The sequence below is a fragment of the Hemitrygon akajei genome, unplaced genomic scaffold, assembly GCF_048418815.1.
Source record: "Hemitrygon akajei unplaced genomic scaffold, sHemAka1.3 Scf000074, whole genome shotgun sequence".
Taxonomy (NCBI): Eukaryota; Metazoa; Chordata; class Chondrichthyes; order Myliobatiformes; family Dasyatidae; genus Hemitrygon; species Hemitrygon akajei.
Window position 1 is genome coordinate 2,864,555 of NW_027331960.1, and position 23,600 is coordinate 2,888,154.

A 23,600-nucleotide genomic window follows, 5' to 3' on the forward strand; every position below is an offset into this window, starting at 1 on the left:
CCTGAACCTGTACCCCTCCATAACCTCCCTGTCTCACTGGAACGTACCAATGCAGAATACCACACAAATATGCCCTGAACGTATAACCGCCCATAACCTCCTTGTCTCACAGGAACGCACCCATGCAGAACTCTACACAATTTGCCCTGAACCTCTACCGGTCCATAGCCTCCCTGTCTCATTGGATCGTCCCACTGCAGAACTCCACACAAATATGCCATGAACCTGTACCCTCCATAACCTCCCTGTCTCACTGGAAAGTACCAATGCAGAACTCCACACAAATATGCCCTGAACCTGTACCCGACCATAACCTCCCTGTCTCACTGGACCGTACCACTGCAGAACTCCACACAAATATGCCCTGAACCTGTACCCTCCATAACCTCCCTGTCTCACTGGAACGTACCAATGCAGAACTACACACAAATATGGCCTGAACATGTACCCCTCCATAACCTCCCTGTCTCGTTGGAACGTACCAATGCAGAACTCCACACAAATGTGCCCTGAACCTGTACCCTCCATAACCTCCCTGTCTCACTGGAACGTACCAATGCAGAACTACACACAAATATGGCCTGAACATGTACCCCTCCATAACCTCCCTGTCTCGTTGGAACGTACCAATGCAGAACTCCACACAAATGTGCCCTGAACCTGTAACCCTCCATAACCTCCCTGTCTCACTGGAACGTACCAATGCAGAACTACACACAAATATGCCCTGAACATGTACCCCTCCATAACCTCCCTGTCTCATTGGAACGTACCAATGCAGAACTCCACACAAATATGCCCTGAACCTGTACCCGACCATAACCTCCCTGTTTCACTGGACCGTACCACTGCAGAACTCCACACAAATATGCCCTGAACCTGTACCCGACCATAACGTCCCTGTCTCACTGGACCGTACCACTGCAGAACTCCACACAAATATGCCCTGAACCTGTACCCCTCCATAACCTCCTTGTCTCACTGGAGCGCACCAATGCAGAACTCCACACAAATTTGCCCTGAACCTGTACTCCTCCATAACCTCTCTGTCTCACTGGAACGTAACAATGCAGAACTCCACACAAATATGCCCTGAACCTGTACCCGTGCATAACCTCCCTGTCTCATTGGATCGTCCCACTGCAGAACTCCACACAAATATGCCATGAACCGGTACACTCCATAACCTCCCTGTCTCACTGGAAAGTACCAATGCTGAACTCCACACAAATATGCCCTGAACCTGTACCCGACCATAACCTCCCTGTCTCACTGGACCGTACCACTGCAGAACTCCACACAAATATGCCCTGAACCTGTACCCTCCATAACCTCCCTGTCTCACTGGAACGTACCAATGCAGAACTACACACAAATATGCCCTGAACATGTACCCCTCCATAACCTCCCTGTCTCATTGGAACGTACCAATGCAGAACTCCACACAAATGTGCCCTGAACCTGTAACCCTCCATAACCTCCCTGTTTCAGTGGAACGTACCAATGCAGAACTCCACACAAATATGCCCTGAATCTGTACCTCTCCATAACCTCCCTGTCACACTGGAACGTACCAATGCAGAACTCCGCACAAATATGCACTGAACCGGTACCCTGCATAACCTCCCTGTCTCACTGGAACGTACCAATGCAGAATTCCACACAAATATGCCCTTTACGTGTACCCGCCAATAATCTCCTTGTCACACTGGAACGCACCAATGCAGATCTCCACACAAATTTGCCCTGAACCTGTACCCCTCCATAACCTCACTGTCTCAATGGAACGTACCAATGCAGAACTCCACTCAAATATGCCCTGATCCTGTACCGTGCATAACCTCCCTGTCTCACTGGAACGTACCAATGCCGAACACCACACAAATATGCCCTGAACCTGTACCCTCCATAACCTCCCTGTCTCACTGGAACGTACCAATGCAGAACTACACACAAATATGCCCTGAACCTGTACCCCTCCATAACCTCCCTGTCTCACTGGAACGTACCAATGCATAATACCACACAAATATGCCCTGAACGTGCACCCGCCCATAACCTACTTGACTCACTGGAACGCACCAATGCAGAACTCCACACAAATTTGCCCTGAACCTGTACCCCTCCATAAACTCCCTGTCTCGCTGGAACGTACCAATGCAGAACTCCACACAAATTTGCCCTGAACCGGTACCCTCCATAACCTCCCTGTCTCACTGGAACGTACCAATGCAGAATTCCACACAAATATGCCCTGAACGTGTACACGCCCATAACCTCCTTGTCTCACTGGAACGCACCCATGCAGAACTCTACACAATTTGCCCTGAACCTGTACCGGTCCATAGCCTCCCTGTCTCATTGGATTGTCCCACTGCAGAACTCCACACAAATTTGCCCTGAACCTGTACTCCTCCATAACCTCCCTGTCTCACTGGAACGTACCAATGCAGAACTCCACACAAATATGCCATGAACAGGTACCCTCCATAACCTCCCTGTCTCACTGGAAAGTACCAATGCAGAACTCCACACAAATATGCCCTGAACCTGTACCCGACCATAACCTCCCAGTCTCACTGGACCGTACCACTGCAGAACTCCACACAAATATGCCCTGAACCTGTACCCTCCATAACCTCCCTGTCTCACTGGAACGTACCAATGCAGAATTCCACACAAATATGCCCTGAACCTGTACCTCTCCATAACCTCCCTGTCACACTGGAACGTAGCAATGCAGAACTCCGCACAAATATGCACTGAACCGGTACCCTCCATAACCTCCCTGTCTCACTGGAACGTACCAATGCAGAACTACACACAAATATGCCCTGAACCTGTACCCCTCCATAACCTCCCTGTCTCACTGGAACGTACCAATGCAGAATACCACACAAATATGCCCTGAACGTATAACCGCCCATAACCTCCTTGTCTCACAGGAACGCACCCATGCAGAACTCTACACAATTTGCCCTGAACCTCTACCGGTCCATAGCCTCCCTGTCTCATTGGATCGTCCCACTGCAGAACTCCACACAAATATGCCATGAACCTGTACCCTCCATAACCTCCCTGTCTCACTGGAAAGTACCAATGCAGAACTCCACACAAATATGCCCTGAACCTGTACCCGACCATAACCTCCCTGTCTCACTGGACCGTACCACTGCAGAACTCCACACAAATATGCCCTGAACCTGTACCCTCCATAACCTCCCTGTCTCACTGGAACGTACCAATGCAGAACTACACACAAATATGGCCTGAACATGTACCCCTCCATAACCTCCCTGTCTCGTTGGAACGTACCAATGCAGAACTCCACACAAATGTGCCCTGAACCTGTACCCTCCATAACCTCCCTGTCTCACTGGAACGTACCAATGCAGAACTACACACAAATATGGCCTGAACATGTACCCCTCCATAACCTCCCTGTCTCGTTGGAACGTACCAATGCAGAACTCCACACAAATGTGCCCTGAACCTGTAACCCTCCATAACCTCCCTGTCTCACTGGAACGTACCAATGCAGAACTACACACAAATATGCCCTGAACATGTACCCCTCCATAACCTCCCTGTCTCATTGGAACGTACCAATGCAGAACTCCACACAAATATGCCCTGAACCTGTACCCGACCATAACCTCCCTGTTTCACTGGACCGTACCACTGCAGAACTCCACACAAATATGCCCTGAACCTGTACCCGACCATAACGTCCCTGTCTCACTGGACCGTACCACTGCAGAACTCCACACAAATATGCCCTGAACCTGTACCCCTCCATAACCTCCCTGTCTCACTGGAACGTACCAATGCAGAATACCACACAAATATGCCCTGAACGTGTACCCGCCCATATCCTCCTTGTCTCACTGGAACGCACCAATGCAGAACTCCACACAAATTTGACCTGAACCTGTACCCCTCCATAAACTCCCTGTCTCACTGGAACGTACCAATGCAGAACTCCACACAAATTTGCCCTGAACCGGTACCCTCCATAACCTCCCTGTCTCACTGGAACGTACCAATGCAGAATTCCACACAAAAATGCCCTGAACGTGTACCCGCTCATAACCTCCTTGTCTCACTGGAAAGTACCAATGCAGAACTCCACACAAATATGCACTGAACCTGTACCCGACCATAACCTCCCTGTCTCACTGGAACGTACCACTGCAGAACTCCACACAAATATGCCCTGAACCTGTACCCCTCCATAACCTCCTTGTCTCACTGGAGCGCACCAATGCAGAACTCCACACAAATTTGCCCTGAACCTGTACTCCTCCATAACCTCTCTGTCTCACTGGAACGTAACAATGCAGAACTCCACACAAATATGCCCTGAACCTGTACCCGTGCATAACCTCCCTGTCTCATTGGATCGTCCCACTGCAGAACTCCACACAAATATGCCATGAACCGGTACCCTCCATAACCTCCCTGTCTCACTGGAAAGTACCAATGCTGAACTCCACACAAATATGCCCTGAACCTGTACCCGACCATAACCTCCCTGTCTCACTGGACCGTACCACTGCAGAACTCCACACAAATATGCCCTGAACCTGTACCCTCCATAACCTCCCTGTCTCACTGGAACGTACCAATGCAGAACTACACACAAATATGCCCTGAACATGTACCCCTCCATAACCTCCCTGTCTCATTGGAACGTACCAATGCAGAACTCCACACAAATGTGCCCTGAACCTGTAACCCTCCATAACCTCCCTGTTTCAGTGGAACGTACCAATGCAGAACTCCACACAAATATGCCCTGAATCTGTACCTCTCCATAACCTCCCTGTCACACTGGAACGTACCAATGCAGAACTCCGCACAAATATGCACTGAACCGGTACCCTGCATAACCTCCCTGTCTCACTGGAACGTACCAATGCAGAATTCCACACAAATATGCCCTTTACGTGTACCCGCCAATAATCTCCTTGTCACACTGGAACGCACCAATGCAGATCTCCACACAAATTTGCCCTGAACCTGTACCCCTCCATAACCTCACTGTCTCAATGGAACGTACCAATGCAGAACTCCACTCAAATATGCCCTGATCCTGTACCGTGCATAACCTCCCTGTCTCACTGGAACGTACCAATGCCGAACACCACACAAATATGCCCTGAACCTGTACCCTCCATAACCTCCCTGTCTCACTGGAACGTACCAATGCAGAACTACACACAAATATGCCCTGAACCTGTACCCCTCCATAACCTCCCTGTCTCACTGGAACGTACCAATGCATAATACCACACAAATATGCCCTGAACGTGCACCCGCCCATAACCTACTTGACTCACTGGAACGCACCAATGCAGAACTCCACACAAATTTGCCCTGAACCTGTACCCCTCCATAAACTCCCTGTCTCGCTGGAACGTACCAATGCAGAACTCCACACAAATTTGCCCTGAGCCGGTACCCTCCATAACCTCCCTGTCTCACTGGAACGTACCAATGCAGAATTCCACACAAATATGCCCTGAACGTGTACACGCCCATAACCTCCTTGTCTCACTGGAACGCACCCATGCAGAACTCTACACAATTTGCCCTGAACCTGTACCGGTCCATAGCCTCCCTGTCTCATTGGATTGTCCCACTGCAGAACTCCACACAAATTTGCCCTGAACCTGTACTCCTCCATAACCTCCCTGTCTCACTGGAACGTACCAATGCAGAACTCCACACAAATATGCCATGAACAGGTACCCTCCATAACCTCCCTGTCTCACTGGAAAGTACCAATGCAGAACTCCACACAAATATGCCCTGAACCTGTACCCGACCATAACCTCCCAGTCTCACTGGACCGTACCACTGCAGAACTCCACACAAATATGCCCTGAACCTGTACCCTCCATAACCTCCCTGTCTCACTGGAACGTACCAATGCAGAATTCCACACAAATATGCCCTGAACCTGTACCTCTCCATAACCTCCCTGTCACACTGGAACGTAGCAATGCAGAACTCCGCACAAATATGCACTGAACCGGTACCCTCCATAACCTCCCTGTCTCACTGGAACGTACCAATGCAGAACTACACACAAATATGCCCTGAACCTGTACCCCTCCATAACCTCCCTGTCTCACTGGAACGTACCAATGCAGAATACCACACAAATATGCCCTGAACGTATAACCGCCCATAACCTCCTTGTCTCACAGGAACGCACCCATGCAGAACTCTACACAATTTGCCCTGAACCTCTACCGGTCCATAGCCTCCCTGTCTCATTGGATCGTCCCACTGCAGAACTCCACACAAATATGCCATGAACCTGTACCCTCCATAACCTCCCTGTCTCACTGGAAAGTACCAATGCAGAACTCCACACAAATATGCCCTGAACCTGTACCCGACCATAACCTCCCTGTCTCACTGGACCGTACCACTGCAGAACTCCACACAAATATGCCCTGAACCTGTACCCTCCATAACCTCCCTGTCTCACTGGAACGTACCAATGCAGAACTACACACAAATATGGCCTGAACATGTACCCCTCCATAACCTCCCTGTCTCGTTGGAACGTACCAATGCAGAACTCCACACAAATGTGCCCTGAACCTGTACCCTCCATAACCTCCCTGTCTCACTGGAACGTACCAATGCAGAACTACACACAAATATGGCCTGAACATGTACCCCTCCATAACCTCCCTGTCTCGTTGGAACGTACCAATGCAGAACTCCACACAAATGTGCCCTGAACCTGTAACCCTCCATAACCTCCCTGTCTCACTGGAACGTACCAATGCAGAACTACACACAAATATGCCCTGAACATGTACCCCTCCATAACCTCCCTGTCTCATTGGAACGTACCAATGCAGAACTCCACACAAATATGCCCTGAACCTGTACCCGACCATAACCTCCCTGTTTCACTGGACCGTACCACTGCAGAACTCCACACAAATATGCCCTGAACCTGTACCCGACCATAACGTCCCTGTCTCACTGGACCGTACCACTGCAGAACTCCACACAAATATGCCCTGAACCTGTACCCCTCCATAACCTCCCTGTCTCACTTGAACGTACCAATGCAGAATACCACACAAATATGCCCTGAACGTGTACCCGCCCATAACCTCCTTGTCTCACAGGAACGCACCCATGCAGAACTCTACACAATTTGCACTGAACCTCTACCGGTCCACAGCCTCCCTGTCTCATTGGATCGTCCCATTGCAGAACTCCACACAAATATGCCATGAACCTGTACCCTCCATAACCTCCCTGTCTCACTGGAAAGTACGAATGCAGAACTCCACACAAATATGCACTGAACCTGTACCCGACCATAACCTCCCTGTCTCACTGGAAAGTACCACTGCAGAACTCCACACAAATATGCCCTGAACCTGTACCCCTCCATAACCTCCTTGTCTCACTGGAGCGCACCAATGCAGAACTCCACACAAATTTGCCCTGAACCTGTACTCCTCCATAACCTCCCTGTCTCACTGGAACGTACCAATGCAGAACTCCACACAAATAAGCCCTGAACCTGTCCCCGTCCATAACCTCCCAGTCTCATTGGATCGTCCCACTGCAGAACTCCACACAATTATGCCATGAACCGGTACCCTCCATAACCTCCCTGTCTCACAGGAACGTACCAATGTAGAACTACACACAAATATGCCCTGAACCTGTACCCCTCCATAACCTCCTTGTCTCACTGGAGCGCACCAATGCAGAACTCCACACAAATTTGCCCTGAACCTGTACTCCTCCATAACCTCCCTGTCTCACTGGAACGTACCAATGAAGAACTCCACACAAATATGCCCTGAACCAGTACCCGTCCATAACCTCCCTGTCTCATTGGATCGTCCCACTGCAGAACTCCACACAAATAAGCCATGAACCGGTACCCTCCATAACCTCCCTGTCTCACTGGAAAGTACCAATGCAGAACTCCACACAAAAATGCCCTGAACCTGTACCCGACCATAAACTCCCTGTCTCACTGGACCGTACCACTGCAGAACTCCACACAAATATGCCCTGAACCTGTACCCTCCATAACCTCCCTGTCTCACTGGAATGTACCAATGCAGAACTACACACAAATATGCCCTGAACATGTACCCCTCCATAACCTCCCTGTCTCATTGGAACGTACCAATGCAGACCTCCGCACAAATATGCACTGAACCGGTACCCTCCATAACCTCCCTGTCTCACTGGACCGTACCATTGTAGAACACCACACAAATATGCCCTGAACCTGTACCCTCCATAACCGCCCTGTCTCACTGGAACGTACCAATGCAGAACTACACACAAATATGCCCTTTACGTGTACCCGCCCATAATCTCCTTGTCTCACTGGAACGCACCAATGCAGATCTCCACACAAATTTGCCCTGAACCTGTACCCCTCCATAACCTCACTGTCTCAATGGAACGTACCAATGCAGAACTCCACTCAAATATGTCCTGATCCTGTACCGTGCATAACCTCCCTGTCTCACTGGAACGTACCAATGCCGAACACCACACAAATATGCCCTGAACCTGTACCCTCCAGATCCTCCCTGTCTCACTGGAACGTACCAATGCAGAACTACACACAAATATGCCCTGAACCTGTACCCCTCCATAACCTCCCTGTCTCACTGGAAAGTACCAATGCAGAATACCACACAAATATGCCCTGAACGTGTACCCGCCCATAACCTCCTTGTCTCACTGGAACGCACCAATGCAGAACTCCACACAAATTTGCCCTTAACCTGTACCCCTCCATAAACTCCCTGTCTCACTGGAACGTACCAATGCAGAACTCCACACAAATTTGCCCTGAACCGGTACCCTCCATAACCTCCCTGTCTCACTGGAACGTACCAATGCAGAATTCCACACAAATATGCCCTGAACGTGTACCCGCCCATAACCTCCTTGTCTCACTGGAACGCACCCATGCAGAACTCTACACAATTTGCCCTGAACCTGTACCGGTCCATAGCCTCGCTGTCTCATTGGATTGTCCCACTGCAGAACTCCACACAAATATGCCATGAACCTGTACACTCCATAACCTCCCTGTCTCACTGGAAAGTACCAATGCAGAACTCCACACAAATATGCACTGAACCTGTACCCGACCATAACCTCCCTGTCTCACTGGAACGTACCACTGCAGAACTCCACACAAATATGCCCTGAACCTGTAACCTCCATAACCTCCCTGTCTCACTGGAACGTACCAATGTAGAACTACACACAAATATGCCCTGAACCTGTACCCCTCCATAACCTCCTTGTCTCACTGGAGCGCACCAATGCAGTACTCCACACAAATTTGCCCTGAACCTGTACTCCTCCATAACCTCCCTGTCTCACTGGAACGTACCAATGCAGAACTCCACACAAATATGCCCTGAACCTGTACCCGTCCATAACCTCCCTGTCTCATTGGATCGTCCCACTGCGGAACTCCACACAAATAAGCCATGAACCGGTACCCTCCATAACCTCCCTGTCTCACTGGAAAGTACCAATGCAGAACTCCACACAAATATGCCCTTTACGTGTACCCGCCCATAACCTCCTTGTCTCACTGGAACGCACCAATGCAGAACTCCACACAAATTTGCCCTGAACCTGTGCCCCTCCATAACATCCCTGTCTCACTGGAACGTACCAATGCAGAACTCAACACAAATATGCCCTGAACCTGTACCCTCCATAACCTCCCTGTCTCACTGGAACGTACCATTGCAGAACACCACACAAATATGCCCTGAACGTGTACCCCGCCATAACCTCCTTGTCTCACTGGAAGGTACCAACGCAGAACTCCACACAAATATGCCCTGAACCTGTACCACTCCATAACCTCCCTGTCTCACTGGAACGTACCAATGCAGAACTCCACACAAATTTGCCCAGAACCGGTACACTCCATAATCTACCTGTCTCACTGGAACGTACCAATGCAGAATTCCACACAAATATGCCCTGAACGTATACCCGCCCATAACCTCCCTGTCTCGTTGGAACGTACCAATGCAGAACTCCACACAAATGTGCCATGAACCTGTACCCTCCATAACCTCCCTGTCTCACTGGAACGTACCAATGCAGAACTACACACAAATATGGCCTGAACATGTACCCCTCAATAACCTCCCTGTCTCGTTGGAACGTACCAATGCAGAACTCCACACAAATGTGCCCTGAACCTGTAACCCTCCATAACCTCCCTGTCTCACTGGAACGTACCAATGCAGAACTACACACAAATATGCCCTGAACTTGTACCCTCCATAACCTCCCTGTCTCATTGGAACGTACCAATGCAGAACTCCACACAAATATGCCCTGAACCTGTACCCGACCATAACCTCCCTGTCTCACTGGACCGTACCACTGCAGAACTCCACACAAATATGCCCTGAACCTGTACCCGACCATAACGCCCCTGTCTCACTGGACCGTACCACTGCAGAACACCACACAAATATGCCCTGAACCTGTACCCTCCATAACCTCCCTGTCTCACTGGAACGTACCAATGCAGAATTCCACACAAATATGCCCTGAACCTGTACCTCTCCATAACCTCCCTGTCACACTGGAACGTAGCAATGCAGAACTCCGCACAAATATGCACTGAACCGGTACCCTCCATAACCTCCCTGTCTCACTGGAACGTACCAATGCAGAACTACACACAAATATGCCCTGAACCTGTACCCCTCCATAACCTCCCTGTCTCACTGGAACGTACCAATGCAGAATACCACACAAATATGCCCTGAACGTATAACCGCCCATAACCTCCTTGTCTCACAGGAACGCACCAATGCAGAACTCTACACAATTTGCCCTGAACCTCTACCGGTCCATAGCCTCCCTGTCTCATTGGATCGTCCCACTGCAGAACTCCACACAAATATGCCATGAACCTGTACCCTCCATAACCTCCCTGTCTCACTGGAAAGTACCAATGCAGAACTCCACACAAATATGCCCTGAACGTGTACACGCCCATAACCTCCTTGTCTCACTGGAACGCACCCATGCAGAACTCTACACAATTTGCCCTGAACCTGTACCGGTCCATAGCCTCCCTGTCTCATTGGATTGTCCCACTGCAGAACTCCACACAAATATGCCATGAACCTGTACACTCCATAACCTCCCTGTCTCACTGGAAAGTACCAATGCAGAACTCCACACAAATATGCACTGAACCTGTACCCGACCATAACCTCCCTGTCTCACTGGAACGTACCACTGCAGAACTCCACACAAATATGCCCTGAACCTGTATCCTCCATAACCTCCCTGTCTCACAGGAACGTACCAATGTAGAACTACACACAAATATGCCCTGAACCTGTAACCCTCCATAACCTCCTTGTCTCACTGGAGCGCACCAATGCAGAACTCCACACAAATTTGTCCTGAACCTGTACTCCTCCATAACCTCCCTGTCTCACTGGAACGTACCAATGATGAACTCCACACAAATATGCCCTGAACCAGTACCCGTCCATAACCTCCCTGTCTCATTGGATCTTCCCACTGCAGAACTCCACACAAATAAGCCATGAACCGGTACCCTCCATAACCTCCCTGTCTCACTGGAAAGTACCAATGCAGAACTCCACACAAAAATGCCCTGAACCTGTACCCGACCATAACCTCCCTGTCTCACTGGACCGTACCACTGCAGAACTCCACACAAATATGCCATGAACCTGTACACTCCATAACCTCCCTGTCTCACTGGAACGTACCAATGCAGAACTCCACTCAAATATGTCCTGATCCTGTACCGTGCATAACCTCCCTGTCTCACTGGAACGTACCAATGCAGAATTCCACACAAATATGCCCTGAACGTGTACCCGCCCATAACCTCCTTGTCTCACTGGAACGCACCCATGCAGAACTCTACACAATTTGCCCTGAACCTGTACCGGTCCATAGCCTCCCTGTCTTATTGGATTGTCCCACTGCAGAACTCCACACAAATATGCCATGAACCTGTACACTCCATAACCTCCCTGTCTCACTGGAAAGTACCAATGCAGAACTCCACACAAATATGCACTGAACCTGTACCCGACCATAATCTCCCTGTCTCACTGGAACGTACCACTGCAGAACTCCACACAAATATGCCCTGAACCTGTAACCTCCATAATCTCCCTGTCTCACTGGAACGTACCAATGTACAACTACACACAAATATGCCCTGAACCTGTACCCCTCCATAACCTCCTTGTCTCACTGGAGCGCACCAATGCAGAACTCCACACAAATTTGCCCTGAACCTGTACTCCTCCATAACCTCCCTGTCTCACTGGAACGTACCAATGCAGAACTCCACACAAATATGCCCTGAACCTGTACCCGTCCATAACCTCCCTGTCTCATTGGATCGTCCCACTGCAGAACTCCACACAAATAAGCCATGAACCGTTACCCTCCATAACCTCCCTTTCTCACTGGAAAGTACCAATGCAGAACTCCACACAAATATGCCCTTTACGTGTACCCGCCCATAACCTCCTTGTCTCACTGGAACGCACCAATGCAGAACTCCACACAAATTTGCCCTGAACCTGTGCCCCTCCATAACATCCCTGTCTCACTGGAACGTACCAATGCAGAACTCAACACAAATATGCCCTGAACCTGTACCCTCCATAACCTCCCTGTCTCACTGGAACGTACCATTGCAGAACACCACACAAATATGCCCTGAACGTGTACCCCGCCATAACCTCCTTGTCTCACTGGAAAGTACCAACGCAGAACTCCACACAAATATGCCCTGAACCTGTACCACTCCATAACCTCCCTGTCTCACTGGAACGTACCAATGCAGAACTCCACACAAATTTGCCCAGAACCGGTACACTCCATATTCTACCTGTCTCACTGGAAAGTACCAATGCAGAATTCCACACAAATATGCCCTGAACGTATACCCGCCCATAACCTCCTTGTCTCACGGAGCGCACCAATGCAGAACTCCACACAAATTTGCCCTGAACCTGTACTCCTCCATAACCTCCCTGTCTCACTGGAACGTACCAATGCAGAACTCCACACAAATATGCCATGAACAGGTACCCTCCATAACCTCCCTGTCTCACTGGAAAGTACCAATGCAGAACTCCACACAAATATGCCCTGAACCTGTACCCGACCATAACCTCCCAGTCTCACTGGACCGTACCACTGCAGAACTCCACACAAATATGCCCTGAACCTGTACCCTCCATAACCTCCCTGTCTCACTGGAACGTACCAATGCAGAATTCCACACAAATATGCCCTGAACCTGTACCTCTCCATAACCTCCCTGTCACACTGGAACGTAGCAATGCAGAACTCCGCACAAATATGCACTGAACCGGTACCCTCCATAACCTCCCTGTCTCACTGGAACGTACCAATGCAGAACTACACACAAATATGCCCTGAACCTGTACCCCTCCATAACCTCCCTGTCTCACTGGAACGTACCAATGCAGAATACCACACAAATATGCCCTGAACGTATAACCGCCCATAACCTCCTTGTCTCACAGGAACGCACCCATGCAGAACTCTACACAATTTGCCCTGAACCTCTACCGGTCCATAGCCTCCCTGTCTCATTGGATCGTCCCACTGCAGAACTCCACACAAATATGCCATGAACCTGTACCCTCCATAACCTCCCTGTCTCACTGGAAAGTACCAATGCAGAACTCCACACAAATATGCCCTGAACCTGTACCCGACCATAACCTCCCTGTCTCACTGGACCGTACCACTGCAGAACTCCACACAAATATGCCCTGAACCTGTACCCTCCATAACCTCCCTGTCTCACTGGAACGTACCAATGCAGAACTACACACAAATATGGCCTGAACATGTACCCCTCCATAACCTCCCTGTCTCGTTGGAACGTACCAATGCAGAACTCCACACAAATGTGCCCTGAACCTGTACCCTCCATAACCTCCCTGTCTCACTGGAACGTACCAATGCAGAACTACACACAAATATGGCCTGAACATGTACCCCTCCATAACCTCCCTGTCTCGTTGGAACGTACCAATGCAGAACTCCACACAAATGTGCCCTGAACCTGTAACCCTCCATAACCTCCCTGTCTCACTGGAACGTACCAATGCAGAACTACACACAAATATGCCCTGAACATGTACCCCTCCATAACCTCCCTGTCTCATTGGAACGTACCAATGCAGAACTCCACACAAATATGCCCTGAACCTGTACCCGACCATAACCTCCCTGTTTCACTGGACCGTACCACTGCAGAACTCCACACAAATATGCCCTGAACCTGTACCCGACCATAACGTCCCTGTCTCACTGGACCGTACCACTGCAGAACTCCACACAAATATGCCCTGAACCTGTACCCCTCCATAACCTCCCTGTCTCACTGGAACGTACCAATGCAGAATACCACACAAATATGCCCTGAACGTGTACCCGCCCATAACCTCCTTGTCTCACAGGAACGCACCCATGCAGAACTCTACACAATTTGCACTGAACCTCTACCGGTCCATAACCTCCCTGTCTCACTGGACCGTACCACTGCAGAACTCCACACAAATATGCCCTGAACCTGTACCCTCCATAACCTCCCTGTCTCGTTGGAACGTACCAATGCAGAACTCCACACAAATGTGCCCTGAACCTGTACCCTCCATAACCTCCCTGTCTCACTGGAACGTACCAATGCAGAACTACACACAAATATGGCCTGAACATGTACCCCTCCATAACCTCCCTGTCTCGTTGGAACGTACCAATGCAGAACTCCACACAAATTTGCCCTGAACCTGTACTCCTCCATAACCTCCCTGTCTCACTGGAACGTACCAATGCAGAACTCCACACAAATAAGCCCTGAACCTGTCCCCGTCCATAACCTCCCAGTCTCATTGGATCGTCCCACTGCAGAACTCCACACAATTATGCCATGAACCGGTACCCTCCATAACCTCCCTGTCTCACAGGAACGTACCAATGTAGAACTACACACAAATATGCCCTGAACCTGTACCCCTCCATAACCTCCTTGTCTCACTGGAGCGCACCAATGCAGAACTCCACACAAATTTGCCCTGAACCTGTACTCCTCCATAACCTCCCTGTCTCACTGGAACGTACCAATGAAGAACTCCACACAAATATGCCCTGAACCAGTACCCGTCCATAACCTCCCTGTCTCATTGGATCGTCCCACTGCAGAACTCCACACAAATAAGCCATGAACCGGTACCCTCCATAACCTCCCTGTCTCACTGGAAAGTACCAATGCAGAACTCCACACAAAAATGCCCTGAACCTGTACCCGACCATAAACTCCCTGTCTCACTGGACCGTACCACTGCAGAACTCCACACAAATATGCCCTGAACCTGTACCCTCCATAACCTCCCTGTCTCACTGGAATGTACCAATGCAGAACTACACACAAATATGCCCTGAACATGTACCCCTCCATAACCTCCCTGTCTCATTGGAACGTACCAATGCAGACCTCCGCACAAATATGCACTGAACCGGTACCCTCCATAACCTCCCTGTCTCACTGGACCGTACCATTGTAGAACACCACACAAATATGCCCTGAACCTGTACCCTCCATAACCGCCCTGTCTCACTGGAACGTACCAATGCAGAACTACACACAAATATGCCCTTTACGTGTACCCGCCCATAATCTCCTTGTCTCACTGGAACGCACCAATGCAGATCTCCACACAAATTTGCCCTGAACCTGTACCCCTCCATAACCTCACTGTCTCAATGGAACGTACCAATGCAGAACTCCACTCAAATATGTCCTGATCCTGTACCGTGCATAACCTCCCTGTCTCACTGGAACGTACCAATGCCGAACACCACACAAATATGCCCTGAACCTGTACCCTCCAGATCCTCCCTGTCTCACTGGAACGTACCAATGCAGAACTACACACAAATATGCCCTGAACCTGTACCCCTCCATAACCTCCCTGTCTCACTGGAAAGTACCAATGCAGAATACCACACAAATATGCCCTGAACGTGTACCCGCCCATAACCTCCTTGTCTCACTGGAACGCACCAATGCAGAACTCCACACAAATTTGCCCTTAACCTGTACCCCTCCATAAACTCCCTGTCTCACTGGAACGTACCAATGCAGAACTCCACACAAATTTGCCCTGAACCGGTACCCTCCATAACCTCCCTGTCTCACTGGAACGTACCAATGCAGAATTCCACACAAATATGCCCTGAACGTGTACCCGCCCATAACCTCCTTGTCTCACTGGAACGCACCCATGCAGAACTCTACACAATTTGCCCTGAACCTGTACCGGTCCATAGCCTCCCTGTCTCATTGGATTGTCCCACTGCAGAACTCCACACAAATATGCCATGAACCTGTACACTCCATAACCTCCCTGTCTCACTGGAAAGTACCAATGCAGAACTCCACACAAATATGCACTGAACCTGTACCCGACCATAACCTCCCTGTCTCACTGTAACGTACCACTGCAGAACTCCACACAAATATGCCCTGAACCTGTAACCTCCATAACCTCCCTGTCTCACTGGAACGTACCAATGTAGAACTACACACAAATATGCCCTGAACCTGTACCCCTCCATAACCTCCTTGTCTCACTGGAGCGCACCAATGCAGTACTCCACACAAATTTGCCCTGAACCTGTACTCCTCCATAACCTCCCTGTCTCACTGGAACGTACCAATGCAGAACTCCACACAAATATGCCCTGAACCTGTACCCGTCCATAACCTCCCTGTCTCATTGGATCGTCCCACTGCGGAACTCCACACAAATAAGCCATGAACCGGTACCCTCCATAACCTCCCTGTCTCACTGGAAAGTACCAATGCAGAACTCCACACAAATATGCCCTTTACGTGTACCCGCCCATAACCTCCTTGTCTCACTGGAACGCACCAATGCAGAACTCCACACAAATTTGCCCTGAACCTGTGCCCCTCCATAACATCCCTGTCTCACTGGAACGTACCAATGCAGAACTCAACACAAATATGCCCTGAACCTGTACCCTCCATAACCTCCCTGTCTCACTGGAACGTACCATTGCAGAACACCACACAAATATGCCCTGAACGTGTACCCCGCCATAACCTCCTTGTCTCACTGGAAGGTACCAACGCAGAACTCCACACAAATATGCCCTGAACCTGTACCACTCCATAACCTCCCTGTCTCACTGGAACGTACCAATGCAGAACTCCACACAAATTTGCCCAGAACCGGTACACTCCATAATCTACCTGTCTCACTGGAACGTACCAATGCAGAATTCCACACAAATATGCCCTGAACGTATACCCGCCCATAACCTCCCTGTCTCGTTGGAACGTACCAATGCAGAACTCCACACAAATGTGCCATGAACCTGTACCCTCCATAACCTCCCTGTCTCACTGGAACGTACCAATGCAGAACTACACACAAATATGGCCTGAACATGTACCCCTCAATAACCTCCCTGTCTCGTTGGAACGTACCAATGCAGAACTCCACACAAATGTGCCCTGAACCTGTAACCCTCCATAACCTCCCTGTCTCACTGGAACGTACCAATGCAGAACTACACACAAATATGCCCTGAACTTGTACCCCTCCATAACCTCCCTGTCTCATTGGAACGTACCAATGCAGAACTCCACACAAATATGCCCTGAACCTGTACCCGACCATAACCTCCCTGTCTCACTGGACCGTACCACTGCAGAACTCCACACAAATATGCCCTGAACCTGTACCCGACCATAACGTCCCTGTCTCACTGGACCGTACCACTGCAGAACTCCACACAAATATGCCCTGAACCTGTACCCTCCATAACCTCCCTGTCTCACTGGAACGTACCAATGCAGAATTCCACACAAATATGCCCTGAACCTGTACCTCTCCATAACCTCCCTGTCACACTGGAACGTAGCAATGCAGAACTCCGCACAAATATGCACTGAACCGGTACCCTCCATAACCTCCCTGTCTCACTGGAACGTACCAATGCAGAACTACACACAAATATGCCCTGAACCTGTACCCCTCCATAACCTCCCTGTCTCACTGGAACGTACCAATGCAGAATACCACACAAATATGCCCTGAACGTATAACCGCCCATAACCTCCTTGTCTCACAGGAACGCACCCATGCAGAACTCTACACAATTTGCCCTGAACCTCTACCGGTCCATAGCCTCCCTGTCTCATTGGATCGTCCCACTGCAGAACTCCACACAAATATGCCATGAACCTGTACCCTCCATAACCTCCCTGTCTCACTGGAAAGTACCAATGCAGAACTCCACACAAATATGCCCTGAACCTGTACCCGACCATAACCTCCCTGTCTCACTGGACCGTACCACTGCAGAACTCCACACAAATATGCCCTGAACCTGTACCCTCCATAACCTCCCTGTCTCACTGGAACGTACCAATGCAGAACTACACACAAATATGGCCTGAACATGTACCCCTCCATAACCTCCCTGTCTCGTTGGAACGTACCAATGCAGAACTCCACACAAATGTGCCCTGAACCTGTACCCTCCATAACCTCCCTGTCTCACTGGAACGTACCAATGCAGAACTACACACAAATATGGCCTGAACATGTACCCCTCCATAACCTCCCTGTCTCGTTGGAACGTACCAATGCAGAACTCCACACAAATGTGCCCTGAACCTGTAACCCTCCATAACCTCCCTGTCTCCCTGGAACGTACCAATGCAGAACTACACACAAATATGCCCTGAACATGTACCCCTCCATAACCTCCCTGCCTCATTGGAACGTACCAATGCAGAACTCCACACAAATATGCCCTGAACCTGTACCCGACCATAACCTCCCTGTCTCACTGGACCGTACCACTGCAGAACTCCACACAAATATGCCCTGAACCTGTACCCGACCATAACGTCCCTGTCTCACTGGACCGTACCACTGCAGAACTCCACACAAATATGCCCTGAACCTGTACCCTCCATAACCTCCCTGTCTCACTGGAACGTACCAATGCAGAACTCCACACAAATATGCCCTGAACCTGTACCTCTCCATAACCTCCCTGTCATACTGGAACGTAGCAATGCAGAACTCCGCACAAATATGCACTGAACCGGTACCCTCCATAACATCCCTGTCTCACTGGAACGTACCAATGCAGAACTATACACAAATATGCCCTGAACCTGTACCCCTCCATAACCTCCCTGTCTCACTGGAACGTACCAATGCAGAATACCACACAAATATGCCCTGAACGTATAACGGCCCATAACCTCCTTGTCTCACAGGAACGCACCCATGCAGAACTCTACACAATTTGCCCTGAACCTCTACCGGTCCATAGCCTCCCTGTCTCATTGGATCGTCCCACTGCAGAACTCCACACAAATATGCCATGAACCTGTATCCTCCATAACCTCCCTGTCTCACTGGAAAGTACCAATGCAGAACTCCACACAAATATGCCCTGAACCTGTACCCGACCATAACCTCCCTGTCTCACTGGACCGTACCACTGCAGAACTCCACACAAATATGCCCTGAACCTGTACCCTCCATAACCTCCCTGTCTCACTGGAACGTACCAATGCAGAACTACACACAAATATGGCCTGAACATGTACCCCTCCATAACCTCCCTGTCTCGTTGGAACGTACCAATGCAGAACTCCACACAAATGTGCCCTGAATCTGTACCCTCCATAACCTCCCTGTCTCACTGGAACGTACCAATGCAGAACTACACACAAATATGGCCTGAACATGTACCCCTCCATAACCTCCCTGTCTCGTTGGAACGTACCAATGCAGAACTCCACACAAATGTGCCCTGAACCTGTAACCCTCCATAACCTCCCTGTCTCACTGGAACGTACCAATGCAGAACTACACACAAATATGCCCTGAACATGTACCCCTCCATAACCTCCCTGTCTCATTGGAACGTACCAATGCAGAACTCCACACAAATATGCCCTGAACATGTACCCGACCATAACCTCCCTGTCTCACTGGACCGTACCACTGCAGAACTCCACACAAATATGCCCTGAACCTGTACCCGACCATAACGTCCCTGTCTCACTGGACCGTACCACTGCAGAACTCCAAACAAATATGCCCTGAACCTGTACCCTCCATAACCTCCCTGTCTCACTGGAACGTACCAATGTAGAACTCCACACAAATATGCCCTGAACCTGTACCTCTCCATAACCTCCCTGTCATACTGGAACGTAGCAATGCAGAACTCCGCACAAATATGCACTGAACCGGTACCCTCCATAACATCCCTGTCTCACTGGAACGTAACAATGCAGAACTACACACAAATATGCCCTGAACCTGTACCCCTCCATAACCTCCCTGTCTCACTGGAACGTACCAATGCAGAATACCACACAAATATGCCCTGAACGTGTACCCGCCCATAACCTCCTTGTCTCACAGGAACGCACCCATGCAGAACTCTACACAATTTGCACTGAACCTCTACCGGTCCATAGCCTCCCTGTCTCATTGGATCGTCCCATTGCAGAACTCCACACAAATATGCCATGAACCTGTACCCTCCATAACCTCCCTGTATCACTGGAAAGTACGAATGCAGAACTCGACACAAATATGCACTGAACCTGTACCCGACAATAACTTCCCTGTCTCACTGGAAAGTACCACTGCAGAACTCCACACAAATATGCCCTGAACCTGTACCCCTCCATAACCTCCTTGTCTCACTGGAGCGAACCAATGCAGAACTCCACACAAATTTGCCCTGAACCTGTACTCCTCCATAACCTCCCTGTCTCACTGGAACGTACCAATGCAGAACTCCACACAAATATGCCCTGAACCTGTACCCGACCATAATCTCCCTGTCTCACTGGACCGTACCACTGCAGAACTCCACACAAATATGCCCTGAACCTGTACCCTCCATAACCTCCCTGTCTCACTGGAAAGTACCAATGCAGAACTCCACACAAATATGCCCTGAACCTGTACCCGACCATAACCTCCCTGTCTCACTGGACCGTACCACTGCAGAACTCCACACAAATATGCCCTGAACCTGTACCCTCCATAACCTCCCTGTCTCACTGGAACGTACCAATGCAGAACTACACACAAATATGGCCTGAACATGTACCCCTCCATAATCTCCCTGTCTCGTTGGAACGTACCAATGCAGAACTCCACACAAATGTGCCCTGAACCTGTACCCTCCATAACCTCCCTGTCTCACTGGAACGTACCAATGCAGAACTACACACAAATATGCACTGAACCGGTACCCTCCATAACATCCCTGTCTCACTGGAACGTACCAATGCAGAACTACACACAAATATGCCCTGAACCTGTACCCCTCCATAACCTCCCTGTCTCACTGGAACGTACCAATGCAGAATACCACACAAATATGCCCTGAACGTATAACGGCCCATAACCTCCTTGTCTCACAGGAACGCACCCATGCAGAACTCTACACAATTTGCCCTGAACCTCTACCGGTCCATAGCCTCCCTGTCTCATTGGATCGTCCCACTGCAGAACTCCACACAAATATGCCATGAACCTGTACCCTCCATAACCTCCCTGTCTCACTGGAAAGTACCAATGCAGAACTCCACACAAATATGCCCTGAACCTGTACCCGACCATAACCTCCCTGTCTCACTGGACCGTACCACTGCAGAACTCCACACAAATATGCCCTGAACCTGTACCCTCCATAACCTCCCTGTCTCACTGGAACGTACCAATGCAGAACTACACACAAATATGGCCTGAACATGTACCCCTCCATAACCTCCCTGTCTCGTTGGAACGTACCAATGCAGAACTCCACACAAATGTGCCCTGAACCTGTACCCTCCATAACCTCCCTGTCTCACTGGAACGTACCAATGCAGAACTACACACAAATATGGCCTGAACATGTACCCCTCCATAACCTCCCTGTCTCGTTGGAACGTACCAATGCAGAACTCCACACAAATGTGCCCTGAACCTGTAACCCTCCATAACCTCCCTGTCTCACTGGAACGTACCAATGCAGAACTACACACAAATATGCCCTGAACATGTACCCCTCCATAACCTCCCTGTCTCATTGGAACGTGCCAATGCAGAACTCCACACAAATATGCCCTGAACCTGTACCCGACCATAACCTCCCTGTCTCACTGGACCGTACCACTGCAGAACTCCACACAAATATGCCCTGAACCTGTACCCGACCATAACGTCCCTGTCTCACTGGACCGTACCACTGCAGAACTCCAAACAAATATGCCCTGAACCTGTACCCTCCATAACCTCCCTGTCTCACTGGAACGTACCAATGTAGAACTCCACACAAATATGCCCTGAACCTGTACCTCTCCATAACCTCCCTGTTATACTGGAACGTAGCAATGCAGAACTCCGCACAAATATGCACTGAACCGGTACCCTCCATAACATCCCTGTCTCACTGGAACGTACCAATGCAGAACTACACACAAATATGCCCTGAACCTGTACCCCTCCATAACCTCCCTGTCTCACTGGAACGTACCAATGCAGAATACCACACAAATATGCCCTGAACGTGTACCCGCCCATAACCTCCTTGTCTCACAGGAACGCACCCATGCAGAACTCTACACAATTTGCACTGAACCTCTACCGGTCCATAGCCTCCCTGTCTCATTGGATCGTCCCATTGCAGAACTCCACACAAATATGCCATGAACCTGTACCCTCCATAACCTCCCTGTATCACTGGAAAGTACGAATGCAGAACTCGACACAAATATGCACTGAACCTGTACCCGACAATAACTTCCCTGTCTCACTGGAAAGTACCACTGCAGAACTCCACACAAATATGCCCTGAACCTGTACCCCTCCATAACCTCCTTGTCTCACTGGAGCGCACCAATGCAGAACTCCACACAAATTTGCCCTGAACCTGTACTCCTCCATAACCTCCCTGTCTCACTGGAACGTACCAATGCAGAACTCCACACAAATATGCCCTGAACCTGTACCCGACCATAATCTCCCTGTCTCACTGGACCGTACCACTGCAGAACTCCACACAAATATGCCCTGAACCTGTACCCTCCATAACCTCCCTGTCTCACTGGAAAGTACCAATGCAGAACTCCACACAAATATGCCCTGAACCTGTACCCGACCATAACCTCCCTGTCTCACTGGACCGTACCACTGCAGAACTCCACACAAATATGCCCTGAACCTGTACCCTCCATAACCTCCCTGTCTCACTGGAACGTACCAATGCAGAACTACACACAAATATGGCCTGAACATGTACCCCTCCATAACCTCCCTGTCTCGTTGGAACGTACCAATGCAGAACTCCACACAAATGTGCCCTGAACCTGTACCCTCCATAACCTCCCTGTCTCACTGGAACGTACCAATGCAGAACTACACACAAATATG